Source organism: Coenobita brevimanus, chromosome 18, assembly GCF_032717465.1.
Source record: "Coenobita brevimanus isolate Jiangsu-jjx chromosome 18, ASM3271746v2, whole genome shotgun sequence".
Taxonomy (NCBI): Eukaryota; Metazoa; Arthropoda; class Malacostraca; order Decapoda; family Coenobitidae; genus Coenobita; species Coenobita brevimanus.
In genome coordinates this window covers 7,822,501-7,832,500 of record NC_136971.1, presented here as the reverse complement: position 1 = coordinate 7,832,500, position 10,000 = coordinate 7,822,501, and the positions used below count along the sequence as shown (strand labels likewise).

Here is a 10,000-nt window from a genome sequence, read left to right as displayed (position 1 = left end):
ATAACTTTGACAACTGTAGTTGCAAAAGTCTTTTCCAAAATCCCGTTGAACAGAATAGAGCCAGTAATTGATAAAATTTTAAGAGAAGAACAAGCAGGATTTAGAAAGGGTCGAGGTTGTAATGATCAGATTTTTATTGTAAGGCATCTAATGCAACAAGCTAATGAGATGAAAATGCCACTTAGTATGTGTTTTGTGGATTTTGAAAAGGCGTTTGATAGTGTTTCACGCGGGGCCATGTTGAAAATTATGAGATTCTATGGTATACCAGAAAAGTTTATAAATATTATTAGAAGCCTGCATGAAAGTACTTTTGTAAGGTAATGGTGGGTGGTTCTTTGAGTGATCCATTTGAAGTTAGGCCAGGAGTTCTTTCGCCATTGCTGTTTGTTTTGGTTATGGATTATGTTATGAGAAAGGTTGCAAGGAGAACAGGTGCAGGAATTAACTGGAAAGAAAATAAGAAGCTGGTGGATTTGGACTATGCTGATGATATTGTACTGATTTGCGGAAGTATTTACGAGATGCAGAGGGTGCATGATTGTCTGGTGGAGGAAGGAGAAAAAGTGGGATTGGTAATAAATTGTGGAAAGACTGAAATTAATATGAACGTGGAGAACCAAATCGATTTTGTAATTGGGAATAATGTGGTGAAGAATGTAGAAAACTTTAAATATCAGGGAGCGATTGAATCATCTAATGGATCCTTAAACAGCGAAATTGAGGAGAGGATTAGACAGGCTTGGCGAGCTGTTGGAATGTTGAAATCTGTTTGGAATAATAATATGCTTTCGGTACATACTAAAGTGAAAATTTACAAGTCCATGGTTTGACCAATTTTAATTTATGGGCAAGAGTCATAGTACAGTACAACTGCAACAGATCAGACAGTATTAGGATTTGAGAATAAAATACTGACAAGGATTCTTAGGGTAAAGTGGCAAGACAGTGTTACTAATGAAAGAGTAAGGGATATTACGAGAGTGGAACCAGATAATGAATATGTGAGACAGCCTCGCTGGAAGTGGCTGGGGCACATATTACACAGAAAAGAAGGCAGTTTAATACAGGATGTGCCAGAGTGGACTGCTTGAGGAAGAAGAGGTAGAGGCAGGCCGAGGGAAACTTGGTCGAGGACAATGAAAAGAGAAGCAGGAAAGGAGTGTTGGTGGGACCTGAAGATGGCAAGAGACAAATAATGGTGGAGAGAGTTCATCGAGGCCCTATGCACCCCGTGGGGTGCCACAGGAAATGCTTGATATATATATATATATATATATATATATATATATATATATATATATATATATATATATATATACCCGGTTTGCTTGATGTCATATTAACTTACTTTAACTCCTTTAGCCAGAAAACACTTCTTTTATTCCTGCTAACATACTACAGTACCGTACTGTACGGTACTTCGTTTACCCTAGAAGTGTTACATTGAGCCTTATTTAACCATTTCGCTAATTTTGTGGTCCCCAAATAAAAGTCTGGTAGCAACAAGATAGAACATTCGTGTTGAAAGTTAACATCACATATCTGTAGTGTAAAACCGTATGCTATTGCTGCAATATTAATTATCCGCATTCAGTACAATATGACAAGATTAAGGTTGCGATTAAGAATGTAAAGCTTGCTCCTTTCAACCCAAGGATGTCATATATGTTCTTTCTGCAATGCGTTTAATGAAGGCTGTATCTAAACCCTTTAGTTCTGAACCTCTCCTGATCTGGAAAATAATATACGGTATATAGCAACAAGTCATCATACTGCGTGGATACAAGTGAAGTATATGATTAAAGATGAAGTATAAGGTGAAACAAGATGAAGGATAAAGGTGAAATATAAGATGAAGTATGAGGGATACGGGGAGGATGACAGATTAGGATACAATAGTTAAGAAATACTGAGGTGAAATATGAAAGGGGAAACAACCTAAGACATTAGTTCGAAAGAGGCAAGAGAAAAATTATCGAAATAGACAAAAGAAAAATTATCCCAATCTCTTCACTCCAACGTCCACTGGATTTTATTCTGACAACACCCACACGATTTCATTTAGTTTAAAAGACTCCTCAGACTGAACGCCAAGAAAAGTGGTAGAAGCTTAAAGTAGCTGAAGCTAAGAGCAGTAAACAGTTGTAAATGTTCTCCGTTTATCCTGTGTCCATCCTTTTCGCGTCATCTGACCTTGCAAGGGGTAACCGACGAAACCTAGTAGGGTAACGGTGACTGCTGGTTGAGGAGTCGCAATTCTTGCGGTTATTGATGAATTAAACGCAAATTCAGAGACCGAACAACAAACCTTTCGGTTGGAACTGAGCCTGAATATATATGTGCAACACTGCTGCCATGTCTTACTGACATACCGCATTCGAGACCATTCCCATAGTGTTGCCGCTCCATCAAAATTGTCATACTCGTATACTTAACATTATTAAAATCATCTCATACGACTCAAATTTTAATTTTTTTTTACGTTTATGATCCCGATATAAAACAAACAACTAAGCAACTGAGTACCGGTACCTGTCAGAGATAAGATGCTTACCTCTGAGCCAAGTTGGACTCGGCCTAGGTTTATTTCTTCTCTTCAGAAGGACTATTCTAATGGGAACACAAAGAGGCGGGTCGAAGACTAACACTGGCTCACATTTAAGTGATTTGCTGCGACGTAATCAGAGGCTCTGTTCCGCCAGATAGACGTATAAACGGGCTAATGTAAACCGAGTTTTCATCAATACTTATATACTGTACTGCGGATGTACCGTTACGATCAATATTACTTTTACACCCTACGTTTCCTAACAAATGAAACGGGATTCCAACCTTTTCAACCTGTCTGACTTAACGGTTTTAAGTTAGATCATACAGTCCTATGCAAATTGTATCCGGCATGTAGAGAAGTGCACAAGACAAGGGCTACGCCCTTTCTGAACATGGCAGTCAAATAAATGGCCTATACACGTACCGTACTATGAAGAGTATGTTCTTTCTTGTAGCTAAATCGTTAGGCTTGTAAGGCAGAACCGAGTTTCGAAGATTAATGAATAAATGAATGACCCATTTCAATGAGCACTTTTGGTACCAAGTAGTTCTACTCTGTGCTTTCTTGCTCCTGTTTCTGGATTTCTCCTATTTCAGTGCTCGTGGGAAATGATGATGGAATAACGGATGATGGATGGAATGCTGGCAAAATCCCATTAAGTTCTAACGCAGTTTCGAAACAAAATATCATGAACTTTACGAAACGATGTATTTATAATCTCAATACAACAGACGTGACTTCCTAAGAGTATGGTAACATTATCGTTCACAAATGGCATGAGTAAACTAAATTAAGACATCAAATTGAGAAGGCTGTGAAGGTACCAAAGTTAAGAAAATAATGTTATCATAGCGACAGGGATAGTATTACGTTTAGTCTGGCATCAGTAAATAGTCTAAGTACATATCAAGCATACGGTAAGGAAAAAATAAATATAAATACACAATACCTGTCTAAATAAATACTATCTATATGAACGGCAAATACTCTCACCCATGTAAAATTAAAACACACTTCCTCATTGTAATCCATTATCCGAATCATGCTGTTAATACTTGCATTTGCATAATCGCAGAAAATTAAGATTTTGGCAGAATTACGAAAAATAAGTGTAAACGGAAAAAGCAACCTAAATTCTTCAACTCTGACGTATTCTATGCTTACAAACATATACCGGTAGCAATTCCATTCCTGACTTTTCAAAGTGAAGGGTTTAGATATAGTATCACTTACCCGTTCACTACTAGGGGACTCTGCATAAGCTGGGTATATGTTGTAGCAGCAATATAGAATACAAAATTATCTCTGGCTGAAGAGGCTAATCTTAACTGCTGCAATGTAAAGAAAAGAAAAAAAAATCGTCAACTACAAGACAAAGGATATACAACTTAATTTTGGGACTACTCCACAAAAACCTTGAGTCGGTCTTTAACAGGAACCCGAGAATGTCATTTATGTCGTATTCTTCCTGATACTAGACGAATGTTTCCAGCTTAGGACATGAAAGGGTTAATGCAAGCTGTATCTAATTTCTCGTCTGAAAACCTTTTCAAATTTTATAAAATCGCCCGACAAAGGAAAAACAATCCTATTCAAAAAGCCTCCCAAGCTAATTAAAAACGTTTGGAGATGGCGATCAAACTACAAGTACGTCGTCATACTGAAATTGTTGATTACAGCAAAGAATACAGACTTCCTTAGGTTACTTCCTAGTGCGAGGGAAGAACAAGAACTACCTTCAACAACCAAGACGTCAGCTTTGGACCTCATTCGGCACGGGACTCACATTAAAGAAATGAGAAAATTTTGTACATTACGAAAAAAAAAAAAAAACACCCATACGGGGGCGTTATGCATTGCCCGCAAAAAATCGAAAATTAAGAATTCTGGCGGTATGTAGTATCTGTCCTTGTTTTGGGCTTAATACGGCATTAAAAAAAAAAAAAAAAAATCCAGCACAATGATTATTTTCAAATTACCTCACGCACCCAGTTATGAATCCTGTATAATCAAACTAAGTGTTGGCGATACCATCGACTACCCCTCCCCTACTAGACCACACAATGTTATTTTGCCATCTTCAGACGATAGAATTTAAGCCGAGGCTTCGAAATGGAGGGGCTACTGCATACATCCTTCATTTACCTCAAAAAAAAAAAAAAAAAAAAAAAAAAAAAAAAAAATCGAGGCAAGAATGATACGCCATCGTATTAAAGAGTTTATATATCAATTAATTAGTTACCTTACTGCTTAATACACAGCCAATTAACAGAGCTGAACACTAGTGGTGGTGTATATTCGTGTTTCTCTGGTATCTGCACCAGGTTCCATATTTGCAAAGTTCCCTGAGCTGTGTATGCTTGTTTATGTTTTCTTTTCACTCAAACACCCATCATGCATTTCACTATCTTAAAAGGAATATCGAAGAAAATAATATAACAGAAAATTACTATGGCTACTTATTTATGCTGCAGACTGATTGAAGATCATTGATACATATGGATGCAGGTGCTGTGTGGCCTACATCCGGGGCCTGCTAGTATCCCAGGTATGTCCACAAGCTCCTCCCACCTTCCAACCTGCAGCTGATGGCCTCTGGCATCTTCCTCAATGTTGCCAACGGACGGTAAACACAGCCAGAGAAATCTGCCAAGCGACATGTGGTATCTCTTTCAGGGAAACTCGAGAATGGTTCTAGAGACATGTGGCTTCTTCCACCCACCCGATGCCCAGTGTCGCTTGGGTTGGGTGGCGAGTGTAGTCTGGCGGAGTATGGCATCACGACCCGGGCGGGCGAGAGTTGCCAAGTGCTGCCCATGATGGGAGGTAAACAAATACATGGTCGAGTGCGTTAGAAACTCAGGCTTGCCCTGACAACCGTGGGTGAGGCACGTTCTCCAGAAATCCGCGCTAGTCAAAGTACAATACCTATAAGGTTCCTTGCATATCAACCGCATAATGATTTTCGGTAAAGACGATGCAATATTAAAACGTGGATAAATTTCCATTAACTCAATAATAACGGCGAAAGTTTGGCAGGTGAGCACAGGAGAGAGTAATGGTGGATTTGCGAAGGACAGCTGGAACGAGGTGACTGATCAAAACCTCAGGAAACTTGCGCTGTATAACAGTTCTCTCTCTCTCTCTTTTAAACGTCCGACGTACCGTCTGCAACATATTCAGTTCTTACTCCGCTCATCTATATCAAACACGCGATGAAGCTACAGTATAGTATGGATTTGGTGTGAATCTTTAAGGCAGAGCTCATATAATGCACACTCTTTCAAGTAACACTGATCGTATGTGTAATGTACTAATACCGACCTTAACATAAGTGAACCAGTTGCCAACTCTCAAAAACCAATACATGATCACTAACCGTCTGCGCTGAGCTCGTATGACTGGAAATCTGTACGCAGTGTGGAAGAATTACACCCAATTTTTTTAGTATTTATGCGTATTTCTTCCATCTGAACAATTCACAGGACTGTGAAATGAAGACTCCTTGTGCATTGCATGTGTCCTTTTGCTTCCTACTGCTGCCCATAAGATGTGGTTTTCCGCTCGCGACATTTTAACTTGCCCATGTGTTAAACTTCCGCCTCACCCTAAATCATGTTCCCTGAGCTTCTGATTCGCCAGTATGAATCATTCACAGCAACAGTCTAACTAACAAAACGTAAACTATTATACTTTTGCTGCCACCAAATTAACTTCCATTCATGTATTATATTTTCGCTTCAACTTAACTTCTAATTTATCCACTGTGTTGCTTCCTAAGGTGCTGACTGGCAAGTCTCATACGTACTTACCACGTCACTGCGATGGCTTTTCTCTTAATTTTTCCTTCAGATTATTTCACTATGCTTAGCGAACAAACTTCTGTCTCGTTTACAAAATAAACCTACATTATGCATCGTGTTACTCCCTAACCTGCTGATTTGCCTATCTACTGACTCATACGCAACTACTACAATGGAGCACTGTATGCAATACTTGATTTTATTCAGTTTAGTAACCACATGTGATTACCTTCCCTCGCCTTAAAACACCCTTATATTGGTGTTACTGCAATGGCGCACTATATACAGAAATCATTTACACAACTAAGAACAGATAGTGTTTATTACGAAGATACTGTACAACCGATTCGGCCGAAATCATGCCTTCAGATACTTTCATTAAAATAATAACTCGGTATGTGGTTGTCTCCCGTTCAAACAATTCACGGCGCTGATATCACGGCGTATTCTAACCTTGCAAACATCACACGATCTGCCCCGAGCTATTTTTCAGATTGGACGTGACAACCTCCATTCAGCCCCTCCTTAAGTGACCTCCCCAAAACGAAATCAAAATGTATGTGCGGTGGGGAGGAAAAAAAAAAAAAAATCTTAGCAATGACAGGCCTTTATAACGTACAGAATATTAACGATAAACCCTAATCAACACGACTTTTTCCTATCACTGCAGTACAATGGATACCTCCCAAGCTGCATAAAATCGTCTGGCAGTACTTAAGATAACAGAAAACATCATATTAAGGTGGTTCATAATGCTTTCATTAGATATTTATGAAATCGTCAGGACATAGAAAAAAGAATGACAGATTAACCGAGATTTTTGTAAACTCCTGCCTTCAAAAGCTCTCATAACCGGGATGAAAAAAAAAAAAAAAAATCCTATACCGATAACATTAAGAAAAACGAAGTGAAGGGTTTACATGGGGTGAGGAGAGAGAGGCAGGTCTGATATTGGGTTAACAAGATGAAATTATAATGATTATACACGACGGTAAGTTTATGAAGGTTAAAAAAAGTGTACAAAATAATGAGTGCGCAAATGATCCGGTAAGACAGAGATACTCGTATGCGTCCGTATTTTCATCGGGTAAGGAAGCTCCTTGATAGCTCTTCCTTAGCAATTTATTTTTGGATATGGCTCGTTAATATCCTTTTGTACATTGCATGTGCAGAGTGTGGCAACGTTTGAAGGATTCATATACTACAGAATAGGACAGTACGGTGTAATATGCAAAATAAATCGCATAGGAAAAGGTGTTAGGAACCTTCCTTAACTGACGAGAAAATAGGCCAAAGAAATCGAGCAAGTAATTAATCCCCTTAAACCGATGACGTATTTCGTATTTCAATCCTGTTATATCGACACACTTGCTCAACTTTGGGCAGGCTTTTCGAACTGGAAGAGGTTTCATACATCGTTTTACCCTAACATTACTGGCTCAACAATAAAATTTTCAGGAGACAACAAGACTAAACGGAAAAGCACAATTCGTCACTAAAATGTTGGGCTAATCTCGGTGACGTACCCTCCCTAACCTTCTCCATACTAGTCTATTAGGTAAAATTTACACACGTGGATGCAAATGACAGGTGTTAGGACAAAACGAGCTGGGGAGCATATAATATAGAGGGAATGAGCTTTTTTTTTTTTTTTTTTTTTTTTTTTTTAAGGATCACTCCGACATCTATTTCTTATCAGTGGTAAAAATTTTACGTGGCATTATTATGGATGATAAGGGTATACGACAGGGTACAGATAATGAGACCGTAATCACGAAATTTAAGTCGCATTTAATATCACTGATTTTGCATTTATCTTAATATAAGTACCAAACACTTGAAAATTCAGGCGAGTGAATACTGTACAGAAAATACAATGAAAATTACTCCCACTGATATTAATTGCTAAGGATATTCATTTACCGTGAGAACTGACAGAGACCCTTTATGAATACGACCCCCAGTAAAAGAGAGGAAAGGGAAATTAAGCAAGAATAGTGAGTGTCACATTCTCGCGGACTTGAAGCTCACTGGCACCTCTCCCTTGCCAGCTTGTTCACTAAACTCTTGAAGAGGATGAATTTTACTTTTACGGAGACTGAAAAAGATGAAACTCTCATGATGGGTGGGTACATACGGTATGAGTATAGGTACAGGCAAGTAACAGAACCGAGTATTAACGCTGACACACACACACACACACACACACACACACACACACACACACACACACACACACACACACACGGGGGGGGGCATGAGGTACTACGGAGCTCTCACATGAACCTCTTGTGGCGAATAGGTAAATACGAGTTTGAATAAATAATATCAATGTTTCGTTTCGTTTTGCTTTTTTAAAGGCTCCAACATGCATGCGTCTTCCTTGGTCATCTAATGGCGGCTCTCCATGCTGCTCGATTTCTGGCAGCTTCCCTATTCAGTCCCTTATCCTGAGGTCACACTCAATGCCCTCGTCCCAGGTCTTTTTCGGTCTACTTCTCGCAACCCTACCCCCAACGTTAGCACTTCTCACTTTCTGCATCCAATTATCATCCCCTATCCGCTCCACATGTCCAAACCATCTCACTCTACCTCTCCTCATCACAACACCATTACACTCCAGTCCCATCCTACCTGTCAACTCCATCGTAAACATAGCCCTCCCAGGCCTTGTACACAAAGACGCACGGAACATCCACCTAATCACTGTCATTTCTGTACGTCTGAGCCAGCGAATCTCCTCCTCCTTTACAGCCCAGGTCTCACTACCTGGGAGCCTCCTATCCCCACAAGAATACGGCTCCTAGCTGAAGATAAGGAAATATTCAACCTTTCAGCCGGAGGACTTTTTTTTTATTATTCTCCCTACCTCATGGCGATTTTATTCTAGTATTTCTGAATAAAGATGAGGAAAGAATCTCCCATCTGCCTTTCGCTGTTTGGTCTCTCATAAACTGAAAAAATTGTGTGATGAGAGCAAAAACCAAAACTATAAGAAAAACCTCCTTGGGGTGAAGAGGTTAAATTACTGGTGCATAAAAGTCATTACATCAGGTAATGATACAAAATTACATGGTGCACGAGAATTAACTGTGATTTGGTACGGGTGACCAGCAAAGGAAATGGGCCACGATGCGTAGTTATGTGGATAATGGGTGAAGCGACAGATATCCGGGTAATGGTTCATTAACTGATGAGTACATACGGTAGGTATTGGTTCCAGTAATTGGTCATGGTAAAAACTGTGTTCAAACAGAGGCTACTGACTCGTGTACAGAAGAAAGCTGGCAATGGGTACAAATAAAAGGGAAAGCGATAGTGCTACTGCTACCAGGAACAGGTAACGGGGATGTGAATGTGTGCAGTTAACAGGTGCGCTAAGTGACGGGGTACTTTAAAAAAAAAAATAAATAAAATAAAGTGCAAGTTACAAGGTAGGCTTAAAAAAAAAAAAAAAAAAAAAAAAAAGTGCAAATTACAGGACAGGTTAAGTAGTAGAGGGAAAAGTGGAAGTTACAGGGTAGGTTAAATGATGGGGTACTTGAGAGAGAAAAAAAAAAGGGGGGGGGGGCATTTAACAACCTATAGGGTACTTGAAAAGGGGCGCATGTAACAAGCAATGGGGTACTTCAAAACGGGTATA

General features: G+C 39.3%; 1 protein-coding gene across 2 annotated transcripts in view; it reads right to left on the bottom strand.

The window, feature by feature from the left end:
* Nipped-B (Nipped-B cohesin loading factor) overlaps window positions 1-10,000 on the bottom strand; it is a 224,105-nt gene that overhangs the window by 172,721 nt on the left and 41,384 nt on the right. The window lies entirely within an intron of this gene.